The sequence below is a fragment of the Coturnix japonica genome, chromosome 14 (genome assembly GCF_054131305.1).
Source record: "Coturnix japonica strain WE chromosome 14, WE-NBRP24, whole genome shotgun sequence".
NCBI lineage: Eukaryota > Metazoa > Chordata > Aves > Galliformes > Phasianidae > Coturnix > Coturnix japonica.
In genome coordinates this window covers 16,588,808-16,615,043 of record NC_140676.1, presented here as the reverse complement: position 1 = coordinate 16,615,043, position 26,236 = coordinate 16,588,808, and the positions used below count along the sequence as shown (strand labels likewise).

The 26,236-nt window shown below is 52.9% G+C and overlaps 1 protein-coding gene across 6 annotated transcripts in view; it reads left to right on the top strand.

The window, feature by feature from the left end:
- The first annotated feature begins 3,560 nt into the window (after nt 1-3,560).
- The window catches only part of LINGO1 (leucine rich repeat and Ig domain containing 1), a 95,470-nt gene continuing 72,794 nt past the window's right edge, over nt 3,561-26,236 (top strand). For 2 of the 6 annotated variants that reach the window (XM_015872455.3, XM_085515846.1), the window contains exon 1: nt 24,477-24,776. The gene's annotated coding sequence lies outside the window, so the exon portion shown is untranslated. Of the gene's footprint in view, nt 3,798-15,023; nt 15,147-24,476; nt 24,777-26,236 lie in introns of those variants that run through there. The other 4 variants (XM_015872454.2, XM_085515845.1, XM_085515847.1 and 1 more) reach the window with 4 other exon arrangements.

Sequence of the window (26,236 nt, the reverse complement as noted above, 5' to 3'; positions counted from 1 at the left end):
CTGCCTGCATCCCAGCTCTCAAGCAGCCCCCAAGGAGGGCTCGTCAGCGACTCGCTGCGGAGCTGCCAGGGGGAGGAGGCAGCTCGTTACTGCTGGCACATCACCCACCAGGGGCATGGTGCAGGGTATGGCCCCACAGCATGGGACATATCCCACCCTGACTCTGCAGACCCCTGGGTGGGTAAATAGGGGGTTGTGGGGCTCTGCCCCTCCCTGCACATCATCTTCTCTGCTGTCATTGCTATTCACAGTGAGCTTCCTGCCCTACTTGCATCCAGTTCATTTCCCTGTTCTGAAATAAAATCTGACTCCAGGCCTTATTTGGTAAATAGAGCTGGGAGATGCGGGGCTCGCTCTGTTTGCTACTGACAAGGCTTTCAGGATCGGGGAGGAGAAATGGCAGGAGAGACAGATGAATAGGATGCAAAAGCAGAGCAGGAAAATAAACACGAGCTCAAGGGAGGGTGGGAGAGGAAAATGGGTGCCACAATCCCAGCACTAAGCAGCAGCACCCAAGCACACCCAAGCTCCAGGTACACGGGGCTGTAACCTGTGTCTGTCTCCAGCTGTCAGTGCTGTAAATATCTCGGATGCTCTTAATGCTTTCTAACGGTGGAGGTGCTTGAAACGCAGCCTGCCCGGAGCCAAACCAACCTATTGGAGGGCTCGTAAATATCCTCTCTGTATTTCTTCTCTGTCAGATGGCGGCAATATAAAGGGAACGAGAGGCACAGCTTCAGCATCCAGACCTCAGCCTCCTCTTGCACTGTGCTGGGATGGCTTGGAAGGGGTGATGTCCCACTGGGATGCTGAGGCATTCCAAAGCACAGCAGTTCCCTTGGGCTCCAGCACACTGGTGCTGCCTCTCCCCATCCTTTTCCCATTTCTTCCCTTCAGATCCTCCCCTTGAAGTGCAGCAGCCCTCACAAAAGAGTCGGTGTCCTCATTCTCCTATTTTTGGCAGCTTCTCATCCAGCTCCACCAGGTCCGAGCGAAGAGCGGAGATGAAAGCGCTGCTTGCTGCTGCCGTGCCTTTGGGGTCGGGGACAGCTATTTCAGTTCCTGGTGCTGTGCAGCGGGTTGGGGTGATGCTCAGGGCATCCTATCCATCCTACCCTTGCCTTACAGTGCTAGGAAGGCTCTGCAGCCCAGCCCTGGGTTTTTGATGGCTAACAAGCTCCTGCAGCCAGAGGAGAAAAGACAGTGGGGGAAAGTGGGGAAAGCATAAAGAAACAGTTCTCTTCTAACGTTTCTCTTTTCCTTTTTTAACACGAGCCCTTCCGGGAGGAGGTCTTTAAAATTAATAATGTTCTTTCTTTCTCTCTCTCTATTCCCAAGACCCCTGAGTTAAATTAATGAAACGTCAAACACTATTAAGTTCTGATCATGTGTTTGTGATAACGAAGGACCGGCTCCCAGCCAGTGTACAACTCTGAGCTATCCCCCCCCCCCCCCGCCTCCCCTCCCTGCTCACTTTTGCTCTGATTAAAACTCCCTTTATTAGATTTGCTCTTTCATCTGCTCCCTCTGATTCCTCTCACAGTGCAGGACTGGGGGAAGCCGTTTGGTGCAGAGGAACACTTTGGGCTTCTGAGCACTCTTCAGCTCATCTCCTGCTGTGTGCTGTGCTGGGAGCTGAGCCCACAGCCCCGACACTCACTAGGGCTGCACCAGCACCGCTCCATCCTCAAGGCACTGGGTGCTGTGGACACCTTGGGGCTGTGCTGTGCCCGTGCCAGGTTTGCTCTCGTGTAGCTGCACTGAAAGGCTGCCCATCTCCCACCTGCATCCCTGTGATGGCACGGCAGGGCTGGCAGCTCTCTTACAGAGTGACCCCGGGCTCACACCCACCCGTCCATCAGTGTGGCAGCAGTAATTTGCAGCTCCATTAGCACCAGGAGCCGGTGCATCGGCCTCGCAGTGTGCCTGTTTGATAAGAGGCAAGTTCCACCGAATAATGAGCAGTAATTGGATTTCAGGGTTAACCAGCTTGCAGCAAAAATAGAAAAGAAAGGAGAGCCATTGGATATTTCTGTTCTGGCTCATCAGACACTGGAGGTTTATCTCTGCTGAGAATAGCACAGCAGAGGTAAAGTTATTAGTGGCCATCGGAGCATGGTGATACCATCTCCCGCCTGTGCTCGTGGGCTGAGGCCATGCAAAGGCCGTGTGCCCATGGTGAGACCCTGGCAGGGTGGCGGTGGCATGGGGCATAGGGGGCACGGAGGCTCCGTGTGTCACCGAGAGCACCTGGTGAGATGGATTTGTATGGCAGCGATGCAGAGCACTCTGTGTGGATGGGAACTGAGAGCCTGGCTTGTGAGAGGAGACTGAGAGCACTTGGCTTGTTGAGCCCAGCAAAGGGAGAGAAAGCAGCGATCTGATTGCTCCCCATAAATATACCAAGCAAGAAAACACCAGGTACAGAGAAGAACCATTTAAGCTAAAAGACTGTGCTGGCACAAGAACAAATATGCTTAAACTGGCTGTTGCAGGCTGGAAATCAGGAGAGGAAATGTTAACCATGAGAGCTGTGGCGCTGTAGAGGAAGAGGAGGAAGATACTTCAGTGCTTTGGAAATGGCACGGGATGGGGTATGGAGAGAGGAGGAACACAGCAGAGATAGATAAAGGGGGGGTGGTCTGTCCCAGTGCTTCAGGGTGCATTGATGCAAGGGTAAGCAGCCCCAGGAGGGCTCTGGGTGACACAGGGTGCCCCAGGTGCTCCTCAGTGCCCCATTCTTACCACCTCAGTGTGACTCCTCTGTCTCCCCTGGCTCTGACAGGCTGCTCCCTGCATCCCCTCGTTGTGCCTTGGGGTTGAGCAAACACGTGCGTGAAATTACCGTCAGCTCCTTCTGTATTCTGGGGCTGCCTAAAGGGCTGGTGAAGAATCTGCTGATTAGGGCTCTAATCAGCTTCGAGAGCAGGTAATTTCTCAGCTAGAGATCATCTCCAAACAGGAAATCAGATTCGGGAGAGAGCTGCTTTATGCATCATGGTGGACTGGAGCGAAGCTTGTTGTGATAACAAGTGGAGCTGGAATAAGAACGTCATTGCTAATATTATGCATTAATTGCCTTACGATCCTCCTTGCAGGTGCTTTTCCTCACTTATCCCGGTGCCAGTGGGGCGGGAATCGTTCCAAACCCAGACCGAGCGCTGCGAGACACAACCCCGAATGGAGCGGCTGCTGGATGGAGCCTCAAAGGTCCCAGCAGCACGGGACAGGCTGGTGCCAAAGGGGCTCAGCACAGCCCCCGCGTGTCCCACAGCGATGGGTCTGACAGATGGGTGCGTGCAAAGGCATAGCCGGTCTTGCAGAGCCACAGTCAGGGGTGCGGCTGAGCCCCGACGCCTCGTTGCACCCACGGATGCGAAGGGAGTAAAGCTCCCATCGTTGAGCTGAGGGGTCGGGGCTCCACCGCAGCTCCCTCCCAGCACCAGGGGCTCCTTACGGCCGCTCTCTCCCTTTAAACCAGCCAGGCTGCCCCGCCATTTGTCACCGGGGCCGGGCGGGGGGTGGGGGGGGCTGGGGGCGGGCGGGGGGCGCGGCGGCGGCGGCTGCTGCGGGAGGTGCCCGGCGCGGCGACGGCGGCTGAGCGGAGCCTGAGCCGCTCTGTGCGGGGCCGGCCGCAGCCGGAGCCGCAGCCCCGGGGCGGGAGCTCGCCCCCGCCGCTGCCGCGGTGCCCGGGGAGCGCGGAGCCGGGCGGAGCCGGAGCGGCGGAGGATGCGCCGGGCCCCGCCGAGCCCAGCCCAGCTGCAGCGCGGCGCCGCTCGCCCGACCGCCCATCGGAGGTAAAACGACGGTGGGAGATGGGGGTCCGGGCGCGGAGGGATGCGCCGTGTCCCCGGGGAGCTGCCGGGTATCCGCGGGTGGGGGGAGCTCCACGCTGCCGGCAGCGGACCTTGCTTTGGAGACCCCTTTCCCTTGGAGACCCCTTTCCCTTGCTGCGGAAGGCAGGGAGGGTGCCTGGAGCATCGCGCCTGGAGCTCCGAGACCAGCGGCTCGGGGACGGTGCCCTCAATGGCTCTTGATCCGCTGCCATTCGGTGTTGCAGCAGCAGGTGACCGCCCTGCTCGGCACGCGTCCCTTTCCCAGTGAGGACGAATCTCAAGCTGCCCCCTCCCCTCGTGCTGCCCGCCTGGCACGGCAGCCCACCACCGCAACGGCGACCCGAGGGCCCCAGGGCTCCGCTTTCATCCGCTGCGCTGCTGGCGGAGGAGAGAGAGGGGTTTAATTACCCTCCCGTGTCAGCTCGAGAGAAATCTGCTGGGACACAGCTCTTGGCAGGTGCGAGATAACAAGAGGGTTTCGTGCACGGGAGGCTGAGCCGAGAGCTGCTCGCTGGTTTAATTGGCAGCTTCCTAGCAGGGTATGGAAGATGGTATGGGCTCCAGTGGCAATCCTATTGGCACGGCTGGCAAAGGAAGGATGGATGCTGAAGGCTGGGTGTTCTCTCATTGCGTTCCTTCGGTGCTCTGGGGCTGGGACGCAGAGCAGGTGCTCTGGGCTGGTGGCACAACATCACATCGGTGCTGTCCTCTGAGGGCCGGTGCTCTTCCAGCACTGCTCTGCTTCTGAAGCACCCCCGGGGAGCCCTCGCCCTGGTTGTCAGGAGACAATGTGCTGCATGGGGCACTGGGGAGCTGGGAGCGAGCAAAGCGCCTCCGGGTCCTCGGCTTTGCACAGCAGTCTGAGGGCGGGAGGTTGGATGAGCTCAGGGTCCGCCGAGCATCATCTGTCCTCCTGCTCAAATCCCTGAGGTGCTGAACCAGCTCTTGACATTAGCATCTGAAGGGCTGCAGTCCCACAGCAGTGGGGAAAGCCTCTCCCCTCGCCCCCACCACGGCTGCACTATGGGATGTGTGGATCAGCTCCCCATCCTGCTGCCCCCTGCTCCTCATATGGGACCCCATCACAGCCGTGTCACCATCACGAGGACCTGATGGTCTTAGCCCTGACCCTGTGCAGTGCTGGGCTGGAACACACCAGCAGGAGGTGGAAGGACATCACATTTGATCTTATCCTTCATCCAGATGTGCTGAGCTATTCTCTATCCTCATTCCTGAGCTTTCCCAGGGGTGCATGGAGCAGATGTTGTGCATGCTGCAATGCTCCCGAGCTCTCACTTGCCCAGTGGTGTGAAGGAGCTGGTGAAACTGGATGGAACCGTGGTGTTCAGTTGTAGTGATGCTCTTTGCTTTAGGGGCTGAGAGGTGCAAGTGGTTGTGCTGTGCTCCGTGCAGTGATGGAGCCAAGCAGCCGTGGGGCAGGTTGGACTGAGCACGAGATGAAGCCACACTCACTGCAACAGCAACAAGCTTTTGATACCACCTGTGACGGGAGCATATTTAGACCTGATATATATCCCTTGCTCTGGCTTTGGGCTTTGGATCAAGCAATAAGAGCTTTTGACGCATGCACACACAATAATGGAGAAAGGAAAAAAAAAAAAAAAGAAAGAAATTAAAACCACAATCCTCAAAATGTCTGCAAATCCAAGAGCTTATCCTCACCCCGGGTAGGCAAAATTAACCAAGTGTAGGATCAGTAAATCAGAGATCAGCCACTTTCATCATTGAACATAAGAAGGCTGTGAGCTCAGCTGGCACAGAGCACTGAGACCTTGCAGGGCTGTGAGGATCCAGCACTGCAACCTGCTCCAGCACCTGCAGGTAGGGCCTGGCTGCCACTTATAGGGTTTTTTTAGGGGGGGTCAGGGGCATAGAGGAGTGGGAGCTTGGGCAGGCAATGAGCCTGGCTGCAGCACACAAGCCAGACAGCCTGTGTGGTTTATCAGAACAAGGCAGCCTCCACTGTAGCTGAGCATATGCGGGGCATGCGTCGGCAGCAGGGAGGGGATGGGCTGGCATCTGTCCTTCACATCCATCCTTCTGCTACACCGAGAGCGTGCCCGGCCTGGGCAGGTGGCTTCCCATCACCTGCTTGTGGCTCAGGGCAGTGCCAGCTCCTGGAGCACCCGCGCTGCCGGAGCCTGGGGTCAGGCCAGTCCATCTGGGGATTCATGGCATTATCTCTTAAATGCCTTTAAGTGAAATGGGATGGCCGGGCTGATTGGATTGCACTCTGTAATTAATTAGCTGGGTGCACCATGCGGGAAGCAGCTCTGGTGGGATGAGTAGGGGAACCTACCAGGAGATGTAGAGCTCTGGGCTCCTTTGCTAACTAAAGCCGGGCAGGAACGAGGTGCCACTGCCAGCACCTGGCTCATCTCCAGGCAAGTCATCCTGGGTTCCATAGAGCTGTGGGGTGGGCTGGGATCCCCATCCCTTCCCTTAGGGACCAGTGCCTGCCACACTGCCCAGCCCTGTGGTGTGGTGCTCGCTGTGCTTCTCTCAGCTCCATTGTCTGCTTCTAGCAGCAATCCGTATCCTTAAATGGAAAGCATCTCTCTTAGGTTAATTGTTTTTCTTCCTTTCGTGTTTACTGTGGGGATTAATAAGGAGCCACAGCGTCAGGAAAAGCTGAAACGGCTGCTTGTTTATTGTTCAGTTTGGGGAAGATGCTGCTGACGGCTGGGCTCAGCCTGCTTGGTATAGAGGGACTGGGCTCACAGTGCCCACATCCCATAGACAGCATCCCTGGGGCTGCCCAGGAGATGGGGCATGTCTGTGCCATTGCATGCAGGTATATGAGGGACTGGGGAAGGGGTGGGAGCTGCTTGGGTGCACCCTCCTGCTGTGCAGGGACTCTGTTCTGCTCATGGGGGGATCTGTCTGCAGCCCTGGGATGGTGACAACCAGGGCATCTTCTGGGGCTGCAATGTCTCTTTTGTCTGCTGGGTGTTCATGAGGTTGGAATAGAGCTGGTTTCACCAGTGGGAGCTGGAAGCTGTTTTCTGCCCTGAGCTCCTTGCACAGGGATTGGGCTTGTTGAGCTGCTGCTGTCAGGGTGTGGCTCAGCATCCCTGATGGCACAGAAGGGAAAGGGTAGGTTGCACGCTATCCAAACAGCCCAGGGCACTGCTGAGGTGCCAGAGGAGAGTCTTGTGCAGTGAGGGCTGATACTGGTTGGAAAACAAAGCACAGCATGTGCCAGCTCAGCCTAGCCCACAAAGGAAAACCACGTCATTTGGAAAAGAAAAGCTTTTAAAAATAGATCTCTTCCTTAGCAGAAAACACCACTTGGGAAGAGTCAATGGGTTCTGTTTTAAGAGTTGGGAAACAAAGCACCTGGGGAGATCTGCAAGGGAATCTCTTGGTGTAGAGCTCCCAGTGCCAGCTGGGGCTCTGTGTGCATCCAAGCCCGCGGTGCACACAGCCTGCTGTTTGCTGGTGTTTGCCTCTCCTGCTTCTATCCATGGGGGAACTCGGCTTTTAAGGATGCTGGCTGTGCTGGACTTGGCCCAGTCTGTGGGCTGAGCTGCTTTCTATGAGCACCCATGCTCTCCTGAGCATAACGCTGGGCAGCCCACTGGCAGCTGCAGCACTGGGGCTGTGCTGTGAGTCTCGTGTGCCCCTTTTATGGAGGGGAGGGGAAGCAGAGCATCCTTGGTGGGCAGTGCTGTGCATCGTGCCCTGCTTCTCCCGTCCTCCCCCAGCAGGAAGGGAGGCAGTGGTGCACCCAGCAGAGCCTGCCTAATTTCCCTTAATTCACTAAGGAGCCCTCTTGTTTGCCTCGGCTCTGATTAACGAGGCGCGTCTCACTTTGACAGCGTGTCACAAGCAATAAATTCAGGCTGAGCTGCCGGGCAGCGGGGACGCCCTCATGTTCCCATCTCCCTGCTGCAGGCTCTGCCTCGGTTTGCACCCCAGCCCTACAGCAAGAACGGGGTGGCAAGGTCAGGTGTGGAAGGGGCTTCCTGGGGGCTGCCTTGGCCACTACAGCCTTGGTGGCTTCTTGTGTTGTTCACCAAGTTGGAAGTGTAACATGCTCCACCAGGGAGAGGATGGAGAGATGTTTAGTGGCTGTTGTCCCTGCTGTGTGTTTGCAGGGTTGGGCCTTTGCGCTATGGTCGTGGTGCAGGTGGGGGTAACAGGAGAGGGCTGCACTGACCCCACTGAGCTGGGGACAAGGGACAAGGACATGCTCACCCTGCTTGCCCTGTCCTCATGGGCCCCATGAGACGCAGCAGGCTGGTGCTGTCACCTCCTCTCATGTGTGCTTGTCACCTCATGCTTGGTGACACCAGCCTGCTCTCTCCCAGAGCCATTAAGGGACCGCACAAGCTTTCTAATCAGCGATGGGAAGCACCACCTATTAGCACTGCTCCTCTTTGTGTTCTTGATGGATTTTTTTGAAAGCCTGGCTCGCAGTGGCTCTCCACTGTTGGCTTTTGTTTTGTCCTCAATAGCTTGTCTAATAAATGCCATTATCTCAGGCACAAATCTCCTTCATGTCTCAATTCCGAGCCGGTAGCGATGGCGGAGTGGTGGCACTTTGAAAAGGGGCACTGTCAGGGCTGCCATCAGCTCCCACACCTGTCCTGGTGCAGATAAGGACAGAGCACGTGTGGGCACACAGCACAGGGCTTGGTGTGGGAGCAGTGATGGCAGCAGTCCTCGCAGCCCCTGCCGCCCCACTCATTAGAGACAGTGCACTAACAGTCTGGAATCCTCTCTAATTCCAACAGCTTTGAGGGGTGAGGACTGAAAGGTTGCAGGGTGAAGCCATGAGGAGTGTTTCTTGCAGCTTGAAGGAGCTCTCTGCAGCCAGCATAGCGGTAGGGTGCCTGCATGTCTGCCCCTGTGCTGCCCCAGCTCCTGTCCTCACCTTTAGCATCAGCACTTCAACCTCTCAGCACTTAACGCAGCACAGCATTTTGTTTAGTGGCGTTTTCTCTCTCTTTTTCTTTTTTATCCCCCAACAGATCTTGCATTTTAAAGCACACGCGCAGCATCCAGACGTGCTCTCGGCTTTCCCCCAAACGTAATTGCTTCCAAACTGCAGAGAGTTGGCAAAAGCAATTTTCTCTACATTAGGGAAGGCTCCGGCACATCCCATCCCTCTGCGGCTGCTCTCCCAGCCCTGCCTTCTGTCTGCAGCTGTGTAGTGTTTCCATTGCCTTGCCTTCCTCTGTGCTGAAACCAGGGCTGTTGTGTTGCCCCTTGTTCTGCCTGGATGCTTTATGTCGTGATGGAGGACAGCTTTTGGCTGTGCAATGGTTGTGCCCTTCCCCAGCTGGACTTGGAGAAGCAGGATCTTGTGCCAAGGACCAGATCTTCGATATGGCAGTATAACCAGGATATGCTGTGTGTAAATGCACCTAAACGAGCTCTGTGCTCTGTGCAGCCTTCCTGCCCTGTGCTGAGAACCCTTGGGTGCTGGTCTGCTTGGAGAGCAAAATGGGCACCTCCTAAAGACAATCTATTCATTTCCAAGGGACTGTGCTTGGTGTGGAGGGGCAGACACTGGAGCATGCTCCCATGCGTGCCAATTGCTAGCAGGCTTAGTACATACAATAAATAGAACCACAGAACCATTTGAGTTGGAAGACACCCCTAAAAGCCATCAGTCCACACCCCCTGCACTGAACTGGGACACCCACAGCACATTGGGTGCTCAGAGCCCCCCAAGCCTGACCTTGGTGTCTGCAGGGATGGGACGCCACTGCCCCTGTGGGCAACGTGTGCCACTGCCTCACTGCCCTTAGTGTCCAAAACTTATATCCAATCTAAGTCTCCCCTCCACTACTCCCTTTAGGGCCTCAGACCCAGAGGGGCTGTTTGGTGCTGGTGGCTTCAGCTGTCCCCAAAGTCTGGCGAGCTGTGCCTCATGTAAGTGGGTCTTCTTGCAGCTGTATCCTTCCAGCTGTGTAGCTACGTGCTGTCTTAATAGTGTCAAGCTCACAATGAGCTCGGGCAATTTGCTTTATAAAGCAACGCACTAAATGTGTCAACACTCAGTGCATGTTTTTAATATAATATTTCAGATTGTTTTGAAAGAAGCCAAGATCCTTCTTTCCCTCTTCATTAGGAGCGCTTTATGTGAAAGAGATGAACAATAGAGAGCGTGTGCCAGGGAGGAAGCTTTCCCAAGTATTTGTTGCTGCTGAGAAATCAGCTGCTGCTTACAATAAAGAACTTCAATGCATAGCTACGGGGGTAATTAAGCAGTGCATGAGCTGCCAAGGGAGGCTGCGGGATCATGAGACGAGAGGTGATGGCCTTAAGTTGCACCAGGGGAGGATCAGGTTGGGATCTTAGAGGTCTTCTCCAGCCTTAATGATCACCATTGCTGAAGGTGGTAAGGCCATGCTGACCATGTCCATTGGGGATGGTGAAAGTCCTGCCTCGAGGGGAGGGAGATGAGAAGAGCCCCCAGCAGCTCCTGTCTCTCTGTGGGGTGGCAGAAGGATGATGTGGCAGCTCTGCCAGGAGCTGTCTTGGGTTGGGTTTGCAAACTGTGCTCTGTTTAAACCCAGAAATGAAGGCTGTGGTTTTTAACTCACTTCCCAGCAGGATCGTGGGTGGGTTCTTCTGCCGCTCTTCTGGCCTCCAGCTGGGAGACTTGATCTGGTTCCATGAGAAGGGTAAGACCTTTCGTGTGGCTGGCTGCAGTGCTCCGTTCTGACTGGTGCTAGTCAGAAATAATCCAGCTGAACTGCTCTCCTCGGGGAAATTGGGTTCCTGTCTCTTCTTCCAGAGTTCCTTTCATCTCGAGATGGAGGAAACTTTCAGGGAAGCTGAATCTTTGCTTTATAGCTGGAGGCTGTGGCTGACGGTGGATGGGGGCTGTGATGAAGCAGCAGCTCTCCAACCAGCTCAACCCCTTGGCTGGGGGTTCCTGCAATGCCCACTGTGCCAAAGAGCTGTGCTGGGACCTGGCTGCCCGGGGATGTGTTGAGATGGGGTTGACCCGGAGCAGAAGGTCAGCATCCTCTTGTGTTCTCAGGACAGGAGGATTTGGCTTTTCTTCACTTCCTGCTAATCCTGCTGCTGAAATATTCCTCCTGCAGATCTGTGTGTGTTTTTTTTTACAGCTCCTAAATGGAGAGTTTAAGCTCATTCTTTTCTTTTCTGTGAAAGAGGCAGTAAATCCTTTATCCTGGCCGGCAATTTCTGTGTGTGCATTTCCTCATTGTGCTGCAGCTTGTCGGCTGTGTCAAAGCCCAGAAGCCTTGGCCTCTGTTGGATTCCAGCTTGGATTTCTCAGTATTTAACAACACAGCCTCACTCGGACCAACATTTCTTTTCTCTCTTTTCGGTGTCTTTTTGCAGCAATACCTGTTTAAAACAAGCGTTGACAAAAGGGAGCAAGCAGAGAGGTAATGGCTTGTCAGCTTTGTCCTCAGTACGGCCTGGCTGTAGATTTGACATGCAGGGGGATTAGCAGGTTTAGGAGGGTAGCTGCTGTGTGCTGTGCCAGTAGTGGTGGCAGGGCTTGGGCACCTCCCAGCATTGCTGTGGAGCTGTGCTGGTGCTCTTTGAAGGCGATCTGGGCTTACCACTGCGACCACGCACCCAGCTGCGGTGGCTGCTTGTGCGAGAACAAGAAGATAAACAGTAGAAACTGTGATTAATTAGTGTAGCTAATTAGCGGGGTTCTTGGCCAGGCTAGAGCTTGGGGGTAAAGAATCAAGATGAGAGGAGAAGACTCCTTGGCTGTGTGCAGCTCGGGTAGCGGGACCAGTAGTGCTCAAGGTGTTAATTACTGCACCATCATTCGAGTCAGCGGAGTTGTCTCGGAAGCAGTGCTCTTCTTTGCTCTTCATTTGCAAATCTGTGCAAGGACCACGATCAGCAAATACATTTGCAGCAAGCTCGTGGTGGGCTTAGAGATTTGGAAGAATCCTTGGCAAATATTTGCCCGCCTCCACGGTGAGTTTGGTGGATGCTTCTCCTGACCTGGATGCTGGATTTGATTGGCAGCTTTGGGTAGGATGTCAGGCCTTGGGACGGGGCCAGGAGTGGCTGCTGCTGGATGCTGAGGCTCACAGCATTTCCTTCCTCCTGCCCTTTTGCTGTGCAGCACGTGGCTAACTTCAGATGTGATACACTTGACTGCATCCCTTGTAGGAGCACATCACTCCCATTAAAAGGTGGCTGCAGCTAAATACCATTTGCTCGGCGAGGTCTAAAGCAGTGCCCTTTGGAGTGATTGGGAGGCACGGCCACTTTCCCGAGGACAGGAGACTATTTTTCAGGGCGACTTCTCGTTATTATTAATTTGCTAAGCACCGACTGATCAACATTGAGATGCAAAGAAAGGATGTGAGCTCTGCCACGGAGATCTCATAGTGAAATAAATGTATTAAATCATACCCAGGCTAGAGATAATAGCACTGCATGCAAAGGTGAAGCTGGTCAGAAGAGGGGTGAAGATGCTTTCTTCTCCATCAGGCAAGGGTCTTGCTGCTTGTTCAGGCAAACAGGAGGCATTGTTGCAAGGACATCTCATCACTTACCAGGTGCTTGTGGAGACAATATGGGTCCACTGAGCTTGGACCATTCCCTTCCATGAATGGGCACTTGGCTTCGATTGCATATAAATGACTTCATGGAGCCCATCCTTCCCAGCAGTGCACCCTAACTGCCTCTAACTTGGGATGATTTTCCTCACCCATTTAATGTCCTTAAAACAGTTATGTGAGTTGGCTTTCAGCAAACTGTGCAGAGAGGGAAATACTTCCTGAGCATTCAATCGCTGTGATCGTGGTTAATGAAGCTTCTGCCAGATCTATCCCAAACTGTGCTCACCTTGTTATAACCTCAGAGTCCCGATATCCTCCAGCAATTACAGTGCTGTGACTCAGACAGGGCGTTTTGTGCCACAGCTTGGGGGAACCGCAGGCTGTCTCCTCCCAACCCCAGGTGCCCAACTAAAAAGGTAAGAGACCTTCTTCAACAAAAAAGGAATTAAAACATTCCCCACTGGTCAGGATTGTCTGTAGACTCTTTGCTGCGCTCAGAAGCGACCATTTGGACTTTTTAAATGCACGTCAACCCAGGGCCATGAAGATGGCTAAAGGAAACTTAATTTTAATTGATCGATTCGGGTGGAAAATCTAATTTATTTGGGTAAACATAAGGTCTTAATTTCTAAGGGGGGGAGTATATTTTGCTTTGTCTGCCCAGTCAGCTGTATGTGTGTGCATGTGAGAGCTCTCAGGCATGAGATGGTAACCCATCACTGAGGTTGGGTCCATGCCAGGCTCCAGCAGGAGGTTGCCCAGCAGAGAGGCCTTATGTCTCAACAGAAGGGTCCTCTGCGACCCCCCTCCTCCCTCTGGTTCCTGGAGGAGCTGCTTGAGACCCATCACTGAAGAAGTCTGCCATTGGCCCAAACATCTGGATCAGACATGTTTGACTTTAATGGACCCCTTCCTTCTTCCCTGCCTTGTACCACCATCATGATTCTATGATTCTATGATGACCATGTGAGCCATCCTGGTGTGATGAGAAGCAGGCCTGGTGTTGATGTGACTGAACTGCAAACCCGATAATGAGAGGAGATGGTCTCAAGATGTGCCAAGGGAGGGTCAGGTTGACTGTTAGGAGAAATTCCTTCTCTTTCTGAGTGGTCAGGCACTGAAATGGGAGGTGGTGGAGTCACCAACCCTGGAAGTGTTCAAGAACCCAAAGACATGGTTAATGGGCGTAGTGTGATGGGTTGGGGTTGGACTTGGTGACCTTGGAGATGTTCTCCAACCCTAATGATTCTGGATCAATGTATCTAGTGATACCTCTAGCATTGAGGGCTGTCAGAATCCATCTTGAGGAGATTAATCTACAGGCTGGCATTCCCTGTAACTTACCCCTGTGTTGTGTGTGTCAGTGAAACTGAGTATAGATGGCCATCAGAACCTGGCTTTAGGGTGAGGTTCTCTCCAAGGAAGCCAGGCCCAATTTATGTATCAAATTCCTCCTTTAAAACTTGCAAGATGTTAGAGAAATGCAATTGCTGTACCCAGAATGATCCTCTTGAACAATTTCCCTTAATGTGGTTTTGATTCCGACCACAAAATATGGTAACAGAGGCTCAGTGGGATGCCTTTTAGTTGGTGCAGCAGTGCATCTAAACAGTGCACTGAGCTGCAAAGAAAAAAAGACTACCAGGAAAAGTTAAATAACAACAAAAAATGAAAATAAAACTAATGGAAACGAACTGATCAATGAACCAAATCAACTCAACATTTGTGTCTTTATCTGTATTGAGGATAACCCGTGTTAGTTTTCTCATCCACACCAATGCCTGTCATGTACCCAAGCAGATTCCAGAGTCTTGAGCCCCTTCATTCCAACAGCAAGGGGGTTGAGTTTCCCAGCCTGGTAGTTTAACAAGGGGCTTTGGATAATAATAAATATGCTAACTTAACCATGGGCCAGCTTTTTAAGTCTGCAGCTCCACAGGAAACTATGTGACATGGCCAAGTGGCCAGAGCAATCCATGCCAAATGCTGATTAAATTGCCCGGGGGTTCTATTTTCAATGCTGTTTCCCAAGTATGTCCTAGAAAAACAGATTGGACTCAAGTTTATGCATGCAAACTATTCAAGGATGAAAATTCAGGCGAATACTTGGATAGATTAAGATAAAAGTTTGTAAGGATGCAAAGCTTGTATTCGTTTCAGTCCTTGTTCAAGGCTTGGGTTCTAAAATTCCTGGAAACATTCATAATATAGCGATGGGTTGGAGAGGAAGAAGTATAGAGGAAATATTACCTGCTCAGTGTCTTCATAGCACATCCAAGAAAGGAGAGGATGGCAGCTTTAAATTCAGCAATTAGAAAATGCATACATCGCCATTAGCAAGAGTGTGAGTAGGATATCTGGCAGCTGAGGTTGACCAGGTTCAAACCCTATTCAGGCTATGTATGCTGACCATCAGTGCCATATTTCTAAGCAGGCAGGTGGTCTGGAAATTCTTCAGGTTCTCATTGAGTGGATGAGCACACGTAGTTCACAGTATGTGCAGCACATGGCACACGTAGCACAGGGTGGTCTGGGGGACAGTGATGCTGCCCCTGTGACAGTCAAACCCATCACAGTCACAGGTTGAGGTGGGGACTCGAGGCTGTGCTTTCCCATCCTGACATCCCCTGTGCCTTCTCCTCCGCAGCACCCTGCACTTGGGAGCCATGAGCCACCCCCAGCAGCCACAGAGCCGCCGGAGCAGCCCCCTGTGCCCACCCCCCCGGTGCTGATAGCCCCTCTGCTGCAGCCTACACGTGGTCCTCCAGAGGTAAGGACTGCAGCCGTGCTGTTGCAGAATCACTGTTCATGGTTGAGGGGTAGAAATTGGGTTTAGAAAACAAAATCTTGGTGCTTGGAGATTTTTACAGTTGCATTGCCTTGTGTGGAGCAGCTGGGGTGGGCAGAAGGATGTGGGTGCCCTGAGCAGTGTGTGGGGAGGGCACAGATCTCTCCTGCAGGAGCTCTCTGGCCTGACCTGTCCCATTTCAGCCCCCCAAAGCCCAATCCCAGCCCGTGTTTTCAGAGTGATGCTCTGCAGGCAAGTCAACTATTAACCAAGGGGAAGCAGGAGCTGGTTAGTGCTGATGTCCTCAGCCATAAATATTTTGCCCTCTCTAATCCTCCCCGTAGCTCCAGCATTCCTGCTTTCCTAAGAGTTATTTGACTCTTTGTGTTGCACTTCTTAGACAAATGGCTTTTAAATAAAACCCTCCGCTAGCTCGTTAGGCCTCCTGTCCAGGTCACTTCCTGTGCTGGTGATTTATGGGGTTGCTTTTAACATTTTATTAACTTTAAATCGCTTGGGCCAGTCAATCGGAGTCCATCCCATTAGCTGCAGCGAGCGGCAGCCCATTTGAATCAGGCTCCCACAGCTTCCCCTGCTCTGAGAGCCTCTGCAGGGTGAGCAAAGGGGAAGAGCAGGAGGATCCTGATAGGGAGGAACAGATCTGGGAGGGATAAATGAATTGCAGAAAGGTTAAGGTGATAACGGAGCTTTAGATCATATCTAGGGAGCCGGCTTATCTCCTGCTGCTCCTACGTGGTTTTTGGCTGCGGCGTGCTGGGCTGTGCAGGGATGGGAGAGAACCAAAGCTTGGTGAGGAGGAGGTGGCTGTGGGCTGCTCCATGCAGGGCATCTCTGCTGGAACATCCCTGATGATAGCACGTGCCCATGTTCCTGCAGCAATGCCTGCTTCCTTGCCTAGTGCATGCATGAGCCCATTTAGCCCCTGGCTTTCCTCTAGCCTTTTCCCCATCCTGGCTCCTGGGATCCCACCTGGTCCAGCCTACTTTGTCCTACCCATACCTGCCCTGCAGCTCCTGGGAGCACTGCCAGCTCTAGTGCAGCCCCCAGCTGTGGGGTGAACAGGGCTGAGCGCAGCCCCAGCACAGGGCAGGCTGCTGGGGGCAGAGAGAGCTTCACCTGGGGATCCGGGCCTCCCACCAGTGATGTGAGGCTGCAGCAGCAGCTTTGATTATCTCTGGTTTTGTTCCCGCTCTCCCCCCGTGCCCTGTCTTTGTTCCAGCTGTGCTTAGAGATGTTATTCAGTGGAGTTTTCCAGCTCTCGGTAACAGGGGGAAAAAAACGAACTCCTGCACAAGCCGAGCTAATGAGCTCTCTCTGGAAATAAAAGCATCCTGAGGACAGCCTAGCCATACAGAACAGCCTGTGCTCTGCAGCTGCTCTGGCCAACGCCTCCGAGCCACATCCCAGTGCTGGGCATCCTGTGGGGCTGTGACCTCCCATCCTCCGCAGCCCTCACTCATTTCAGGCAGCAGGAAAGCTGAGCTGAGGTTTGTTCCCCTCCTGCTGTGGCTGTGCAGGGCCAGGATGCTGGTTTGGGAGCGTCCTTGCTGGATGTGCCTGCTGTCCCAAATACTGATGCAGGGTGTGCTCACAGGACAAGGCAAGGGGAGGGGGACGCACATTCCATGTTGGGTTGGCTGTAACTGGATGGAAAGGGGTCTGGGTGGTGTCCTGGCTCCCATCTCCCAGGTATCCCCCCTGCATTCATGTCAGGTGCATACATGAGGGAATTTATCTCACGGCAGAGCGGACACTTGATATCTATTGCTTCTGATGTGCCCATGCTTTGCTGAGACCCGTGTCTCCTTTGTCGTGCTTCTGTCTGTATTGGCTCCAGGTCCCAGTGCAAAAGGGAGGGGATATGTTTCACCTGGGCTGTGATTTTGAGGCTGAAGCCTGACCCACTGTGTGAGCCCCAGCCTCTCTGCATGGTACACAGGGTGATTTCCCTCTCATCCTCGCAGCTTGTCCCAGCTCTCAAGGTCACACCAGTGACCGGAGCAACGCTGCCTGCTTTTGCAGCACTGCTCTGCTACGCCCAACCATGGGTTGCAGGCTCCCCCCCTCCTTTCTTCTTCTTATGCTCTACTTTTCCAGGCCTTCCTGCTGCCACTGCTCAGGCAAACTGATTGAATTCATGGAGATCAGCTCCTTGCTGAAGGCTTCAATACTGTGGTGTTTAAGTCCTGGGTGGGAGCACGGGCAGGAGGATCTCTGCCTTTCCAGGTGAGCACGCAAATTGCTCCCTCTGCCTCCAGCTGCTGCAGTGCCTGACACACGCCATGCAGCTGGAGGAGAGGCTGTGCCCTGTCCCCGCAGGCAGCGCCCGCCACGTGCTCCAAGGGACCCACAAGCATCTGGGGCAACGATGCATGAAATCCTCTGCAAGAATCCAGGGGCTGGATGGCAGGTGTGGCACTGCTGGGAGATGCCTCGAAACCAGCATGTAGCCAAAGGCAAAAGGAGGCAGAGCAAACAAAAGCTTGCACGGGGAGGCTTTACTAAGGAGAAATAAACGTGAGGCAGCTCGCTGGTGCAGTGCTAGCTTTGGAAAGCTGAGCTCCAGGAAGCTACGAAGCAATGAGGTCGGGACTGGCATTGGTCATCAGACTGGCACCAGGACTGGCCCTCTCTGCTTGCACTGACTTTGACTTGAACAGCCTCATTAGTGAGGAAAGCGTCCCCGAGATAAGTTACTGCTGCTGTAACAAGTGCAATTATCCCCTTCTGCTGCTATTCTGGCTGTGGGCATTGAAGTTTGTTGCTATTATACCATTTCATTGCAGAGCTCTTGTGCACAGGAGAGCGCTTCCAGGAGAAAGTCAAATTACAGCAAGCCTGTTTTTAGAAAAGAAACACTCATTATCAGCTTGATCCCACTCAGTCATCTCATCATATCAGGATGGCTATGCCTGGGCAGACTCTACCTGTCCCCTGCTCACTCCATGCCAGCCATTGGCACCCTGCTCTCCCAAGCCCAGCATTACTCAATGGCACATCTGTGGGAACATGCAGTGGTGGCATTGACACCGTAGAAAGTACCTGCTTGATGTTTATTCCATCTTATTCAACCTATCAGAGCCCTGAGGTTGAGGCCCTGGAGCTCAACAAGGCCCAAGGCCATGAATGGGCCCCAGGCAGCCTGAGCTGGTGGGGTAACCCAGCCCAGGGCAGTGGGGTTGGAATTGGGTGGGCATTAAGGTTCCCACCAACTGAAGACATTCTATGATTCTCCATGTGAGCTGTGAAAAGCTCGTGGAGTGTGAGCAGGGGAAGCTTGCAGCTGAGTGTCGCAATAAGTGATGAGTGAGTGGTTAGGATAAGTCATCTGTCATAAAATCAGCCGGGAAAGATTGCTGCTTTTTAATAAACAAATGGTGAGCAGCGTGCTTCGGTTTGAGGCAGGCTTACTTTCACAGTGATTCATGGCTTTTTCCGCAAGGAAAATCACCTTTGAGGGGCTGGCTGGTGCGCGGGCGCCTGCTTGACTTCATGAGTAATTCCCCCCACAGAAAGCACTGGGGTGTGTGAAAATGATGAACTCCTCCCCGGGTGCCACGTGGGGCTTGGGAAGGAAGGGTGAGTTTGGCTGCAGCGCTGGTACTGTGACCACATCCTGCTGGAGAGCCCCATGGAGTGGGAGCGATGCCCAAAGCAGGTGAATCTGCACCAAGTAGAGACAAGGTCTCTGATTGAGGCCATCCTGGAGCTGGGGGTGGCTCGTTGGTTTGGAGATGGAACTTACTTTGATTTCTTGCTGAGGTTTTATTTGCTTATTTGTTTGTTTAGTGTTCTCTACACTGGAATAGTAGAGAGATGCTAATTTGACCCAGACCCAAGTTTCCATTCATGGGAAAGGAAAGGTGGCATGATGGTGGGTGTGTGTGCAGGTGGAGCAGCAAAGTCCCCTTTTTGGCTTGTACATTTGGACCCGGGATGGGGCAGGTAGACCTCAAATATCCCTTCTCATGAAGGACTTTGAGTCAGAGCAGCCCAAGGTCCCTACTCTCCAGTTTCCCTATGAAAGCAGTCTGTAGGACACTGGTTCTGCTGCATAGCAGAAGGCATAGCCTGGCCCACCATGAGGGCCTGAAAGAACCACCCAACAATGCCATCAGTCAAAGGGCTGGGCTTATGGGAGTCCCCTAGGCACTTTGCTGTTGGCTCTTGTGGTCTGGTGCCCTGTGTGAAGAGGGTTATGGGGTAGACCTATTGATATTAAGGTGGTGGATTCACTGTCCCTGGAGATTTTCAAGAAAGAAAATGTAGACTTGGCACTGAGGGGCATGGTGGTGATGGGTTGTGGTTGGACTTGGTGATCTTAGAGGTGGTTCCCAACCTTAATGACTCGATGATATCCCTTCCTAAATGGCCAATGCTGATGATGCAGAGTACCCAGGAGCCTTCAGGTGCTGTGTGCCTCCATGATCCTCTGATCTAGAGAGACATATGAGCGGCAGTGTTGAGAAGTCAGCCTGGAGGTTACTCCAGCCCCAGGCAGCATCCAGCAGGCTGCCATGCTCCCTGCTGCAGTAACACCCGGAGGCATCACAGCTCTGCCCAGTCCCCATCCTGGTGGTTGCTCCTTGACACCAGCAAGGCTGCCCTTGGCTGGATGTGTTCCTGGACCAGCACACCGCCTCCCTTCTCAACCCTCCCCACTGCAGTGCCCATCACGTATTCATTGCAAGGTCCCTGTACTTCTCTAAGCCCAATATACTTTGAATTACTGCTCATCTATTCCTCTTGACATCCTCATGCTCATAACTAGGGAGCCTGCATTACCCGTTCGCACATCTGTCAAACTGCGTGTTCCTTGGCCATTTCCAGAGATACATAAAATTGCCCGTGTTTATGACATTATTGACAACCCACCCAGTCTCCTTCCCCCTCCCCAGGCCCAAATGGCTGCCTCGCTTTATGAGGATTGATATTTGGGCAGTAAATATTTTAGAGCCTCATCTGATGAGTGTGTCTGTGCGGGTGAATACATTTCTGTCTGAGGACAGATGTTGGAGCTATCTTCATTGGGGATGTGGGGCACCGGCTCTCTCTCTCTCTCCACCCTTTGCAGCACCTCTGTCTTTCCTTGGCAGCTCCCCAGTCTTGTTCTTGGGGAGCAAAAGGAGTGGGAAGGGAGTGGTGGGAGCACTCAGATGGCAGAGCTCTACCTTTTGGGTAGCTCCTCACTTTGTGGCCCTGATTTCTGCAGCTGGGTTGAGTTTTTATGGGCAAGGTGTTGATCTTTCTCCAACCCTTGGGGTGCCTGTTGTGCTGGGGGAGTAGGTCCAGCCCTTTAGAAAAGAAGTGCAAGGCTTCCAAGTGATGCTGCGGCTTCCAAGCGATGTATTTTGACTCTGCTATTCTGGAAAGGCAACATCTCTCCAAAAGTTTGAAACCACACGTGGGTAAACTTCTCTAAAGAGGAAACCATTTGAGAGTGGCACGGTCTCAATGAGCAAAACAATTTTCCCTTGCTGAGCAAAGCAAAGGAGCCTGATTTCAGCTCCTCCGCAGCGTTCGTTCTCTTTTCCTTCCATCAGCAAAAAGAAAGCGCTTCAGGGTGCTCTGGCTGCATCCACCAGGGTGCGTCCTATGCAGGATGAAGGCTTGTGAATGCGATGGGGAGAGGAGGAAGCACTGAGCTCCTCCCTGGGGTTGGTACCCGAGGTCCATCAGCCTCCAGTAGCCGAGCACCGAGGTGAGGAGTTCAACAGCGATGAGGGATATCAACCCAGCCCTGGCCGGTCTGCTCTTTTATGGCTCTGGAATGTATTTATTTATGATTTCCGTGGGTGGTGTTTGGGATGATCTATTGAGCCGGAGTGAGGTATTTTGAGGCACGGCGAGATATTTTAAAAACATCTCATCACTCTGGAAATATCCATGGTGCGAGAGCTGTGTATTAGTCATTCCGAAAGGGAGTGATTTCAATGAAAGAAAAAACATTTCATCTTGTCAGAGCATTTTCACTCACTGTCTGCCAGGCAGCTGCTGTCAGTCTTCAGCCTCTGTTGCTGGTTTTACTCTTCTCCTGCTCTGCCCTTTCATTTTTTAACAAGAAATAAGAAAAAAATAAATAAATAAACCCCATAATGGATATCGGTGGATATGAACTCGTCAGTTGTCAGTAAGAAAGCGCCTTTCAAAAGATGCTGTAAAACCTCTCTGGATTATTTCCAGTGAGATTAGTCCTCCCGCTGACTGAGCCCATTTGGAAGAGGAGACTCTTCCAGGTGCGTAATGTGCCCACCAAGATGGCAGGAGGGATTTTCACTTTGGAGGCAACCTGCTATCAATTGCCTAATACTCAGCGCTACCATTAGGGAGAACATTCATCACACTGCTGCTCTGTGCTCTGCTTTCCATAGGTCTGTTAGATGGGTTCTCCCTCTGCTCTACACTCTGCTTTCCATAGGTCTGTAACAGCCAACATGTGCTGGGAAGAGGGATTTGTCTGGGATGCTCTGATCCCATTTGCTCATTCCCCATCATCAAGCTAGGGGTAATTACAATGTAGTTAGGCTGTAAGTACCATGCACTGCTGCCTTGCACTATGTAATTGCCATTGCCTTGTGTAACCAGAAGGTAACTGCTTAAATAACTAAAAATTATCTCTTTGTGGTTAAATGCTCTGTTGGAGTCAGGGTGGAAAATCATTGTGTTTACACCCTGAGTTGTCTCATTTCAATTGCACGATGGTTCTGCGAGGTGACCACACTGTAAAAGTGCATCTTCCTCTTCAGCTATTGTAGAGATGGAAGGTGAGGAAAATGCCTTTTCCCTTTAAAGTGCTGTGTGGCGTGGATGTGGAACGTTCCATCCCTGTGGTGCACATCATAGAATGGCTCAGGTTGGAAAGAACCTTAAAGACCATCCAGTTCCACCCCTCCCATGGGCTCAGTGCCCCCCAGCTCAGTTTTCCCAGGGCCCATCCATGGCCTTGGGCACCTCCAGGGATGGGGCACCCACATCTCTCTGGTCTGTGTCCCCTGTCCAACTCTCAGAACTGCTTTGAATATGGTTGCTTACACTGAAGCCTGTTTCTCAGCTGATTCTGAGCCAGGTTGCCTTAGCTACTGGGTGCTGGCAGAAATGGGTGAGAAAACACTGAATGGCCTCTCGGGGTGTTTAGGAGAAACCAGCACGAGGTCTCTCCCTGCAGTGCCATCTACCCTTCAGTCAGCTTGCTGGGAATGGAGGCCATGCAGCCTCTGACCTGCTCTGCCCAGGGTGACATCCATCCCAGTGGCTGCAGAGGGCTGGTCCCCATCAAGCCAAGGTTGGTTGTTGTCCAAGGAGGTGGCTGCTCCATCTGGACAAGGCATGCGCTGCATCACGCTGCTGGTGGCGAATGCAGCCCCCTCTGTGCCCCCCTGCCAGCCTGAGTCAGCACCGTGCTGCTGCTGCTGTCATCATGCTCTTTCCCTTTTTTAAAGGGAAAAAAAATATAAATAAATAAATCAGTATTTAAAGTCTTTAAGCAGATGGGGAGCCACACAAAATACAGTCGGTGTGCGGATCGTGTTTCATGACTAACAAAATATGCCAGGTAGGCCGTTCCACTTGAGATATTTTCAGGAATATAATCACTTTCACACATCTTCATCAATTTGCCAAAGTGTTAGTTTTCCCCCATATGGATCTAGGAGGATACATACAGCATGTCATGACTGTTGCACAGCATCTTGACTGCCATGTCTTCGTGTTTCCCCCTCCCCTTGGGCTGTATTGCGGTAAGTTTGTCTCCTCATTGCCCACACGCTCATTGTAATTAACACAGCAGAGGGGCTTTGGAGAGGCAATTCAAGAGGCTTTGGAGATCCCAGTGGGCAGACAGAGGTAGGGGGTGTCACAAGGTTGGGTATTAGGAAGAGTTTATTCTCAGAAAAGGCATTGGAATGGGCTGCCCATGGAGGTGGTGGAGTCACCATTCCTGGAGGCGTACAATGAACATGTCAATGTGGTATTGAGGGACATGGGCAGTGGGTGATATTGCTGGTAGGCGGATGGTTGGACTTGATGATCTTAGAGGTCTTTTCCAACCTTAACGATTCTTTGACTGCAAGGGGCCTCAAGGGCTGAGTCTTCCCCTGCGGTTGAATGGATGCTCCAGCACAGCACTGAGGGATAAACAAATGCAAAATATTGTGAATTCATTCACTCTCACCATTGAATTGCGTTCTTTCCATTTTTTTTAATATATATCTTCTTTTTTTCTTTTGGTATCATGGAAAATTAAATATAAGCACCTGCTTTCTGCATGTTATTGATCTTTCACTCAAAATCTGGGCCCTTTTCCAGGAAAAATGAGCCCTTTTGTGAACAAAGAGACAGGCACCTTCCCAACAAAAGTCAGCTTTCAAATTCAATGTTCTCTGTGTTTGAAATCTCACGTTTCTGATAGGAAAATACAAGTTTCACTCAAATCTGTGGAGAAGTAATGCTGGAGGGGGGGGGGGGGGGGAGCCTGCCCTGAGTGAATTGACGAGCGCTTTAATAGCAGATTGCTGAGGGGATTTAAAAGCAAACACAAAGGCAGCCTTGCTGTTGGTTCCTAGCAGCTTGTTGTGAGCCTGCAGCATGAGTCCCTGCTGGCAGTGGCCCTGCTGTCCCCTCACCATACAGCTCGCAGTGGTGCTCGCCGGGCTCCCCCAGGGCTTTGGTTCTTTGCATTCCCTTCCTTTTAGCATCTTGATGATTCAAACGCTCCTTACGCTCCCTTCCTTCTCATACTTTGCCAGTTTGAATGCTGAGCTGGTGCAAACTGGTGCAGCCATTCCTTTCCTTGGTGCACACCTGAGCCTGCTGTGCCACCCCACTGCACCACACTGCTAGCCAGGCTGAGTGCGACCGGTGTTGTCTCTCAGGTTAAGTCATTAAATCCCTGCAGCTCGTTTATTTTTCACACAGCACTTGGGAATTGCCTGGGAGGAGACACGTTACATTGGGCTGCGCTGCTGCACGGATGCTCTGCTTTGGGGCAGGGCTCCCAAGCTGGGCGTGATAAGCACTTGTTCCCAGCACACCCCCCAAATATTATCTTTTTGATAGCAAAAGGGTGAGGGAATGAGCACAGCCCCTGCTCATTGTGTGCCCATGGCTGGCTCCAGATTCCCCCAGCTCGCTGACTGCTGCAATGGGTCGCACTAAGCTCGCCCAGTGTCCCCAGCACTGGAGTTGTGCTGAGTTGGGGCCGGGGGCTGGAGATGGATGGCATCGAGCAGCGCGCACACACCACGGAGCAGACAGCTTGGGCATGTTCCAAAACACTTCCCACGCCCCTAGGCTGAATTGTAAGAAGCCGGGGCATCTGCACGTACAAAATGCTCTGGGAAAAAAAAAAAATAAAATAAAATCAAATAAAAAAAGGAAGGGGGAAAAAAATCCTGAAGGCGGCACAGCACCCACAAACCAGTGTCTGTGTGCGCAGGGGCGTTGGTTTCAAAGGCTGAGCAGCTCCGGGGCTCACTGCAGAGGGGCAGAGCGCAGGGGAGCAGCACGGTGCTGGCCATCAGCTTGCTGCAGGCCCATCCTGTCGTGGTGTGGGGAAATGGGACGAGAAGCCTGAGCTGCCCAGGACCTGTCTGGGTGAGTGTCTCTTCCTGATGTTCCTCTGGGGTGGTGGGGCTTGAAGCATGGGGCTGCGTTATTCCCTGCAGGGTGCAATGGGTTGTGAGGGCTAGTGATGTGATATGGAGATGGACTGTGTCTTGGTGGTCATTCCTTGGTGTGGGGGGGTACAGTCAGAGAGGGAAGCATCCAGGGCCCCTTCAGATCCTGGGGGAGCTGCTTGGGAATGCTTTCCCTGCCTGGTGCCTGCTGTCAGTGCTGGGTGTGAATAGAGAGCTGAGCTGCACTTGGAGCATCAGCGTGCTCTGCTGTCCTGCTGCCTGTGATGGTCAGCACCAGGTGCTGGGGATGCTCTCTTTAGTGAACCCTGCAATGGGCACCATACCTGCCATGGCCTGGGTCTCTCCTTTATGCTGTTCAGCAGTCAGCCTGGTATTTTTAGGGGGAAAGGGAGACTGCTCGGAGAGTCTGTCCCAGGGTGAAGAACTTTGCCAGCCCTTTGGCACCAGCAGCACCAGTGCTGTCCAGGACATCCTCATCCTACTTGGCCATTCCCTGGGGAGGGAAGGGACATCCTGCAATGCTGCTACCCGCTTGCTGCTCAGGAGGAGGAGGAGTGGGCAGTGAGGAAGGCAGAGCAGGATGGGGCGGCCCTGCGTGCCCCGGGGGCCTGGCTCGTTCCTGCTAATTAGCAGTGTAACCAGCCATCCAGCAGCTGGGCTCCTGGCAGATAATTACCTTGCTCCATACGAGGAAGGGAAGAGAGAGACCGGCTGTCCGCAGGGACTTAAGAACCCTCCCCATTCTTCAACTCATTTAGGAAAGGCAACTAAAAAAAATATATAGATAGATATTTTAACAAAGCTATTTCTGCCAGTCAGGGAGGCCAATTTGTTACCCAAGTGACACACTTGATTTTACCTCGAGGAACGGAAGGTTTTTCCATTTAGTCTTGGTTTCCACTTCCCGTTGTTTGGGGTGCAAGGTCCCAGGGCTGTGCTGGAGCCCTGTGCCCCCTGTCCCTGTGCCCTGGTCCTTCAGATGGGCCAGGAGGTCAGAGCCCCCATGCAGCCCTTGTCCCTTTGGAAAGCAGGCAGTAGCTCTTGGTGGGGCCTTGTGGAGTGTTGTTCTGTGAGCCCTGCTGAGGTGGCTGCATGCCCAGGTGCTGTGCAGCCCATCAGCCCCCAGCACCATGCAATGAGGGTAAGGATGCTCTCTGTGTCAGCATCCCTGTTCTCATAGCTATGGGATGCTCTGAGCATCTCACCATACAGAGTGCTCCCTAAATATGGTCGCACTGGGGCCAGGCTGGCTCATGTCCCCTGGATCCCTCTGTGCATTCAGTGCCTGGGTCACATTCTGGGTGTGCTGCTTCATGCACCAGGGGGTTCTTCTGCAATGACAACGAACGGCGTCTGTTATTCCATCTGCGTCCATCACTCCATCTGCTCTGGGCTGGTTGGGTGATGGAGGGATTT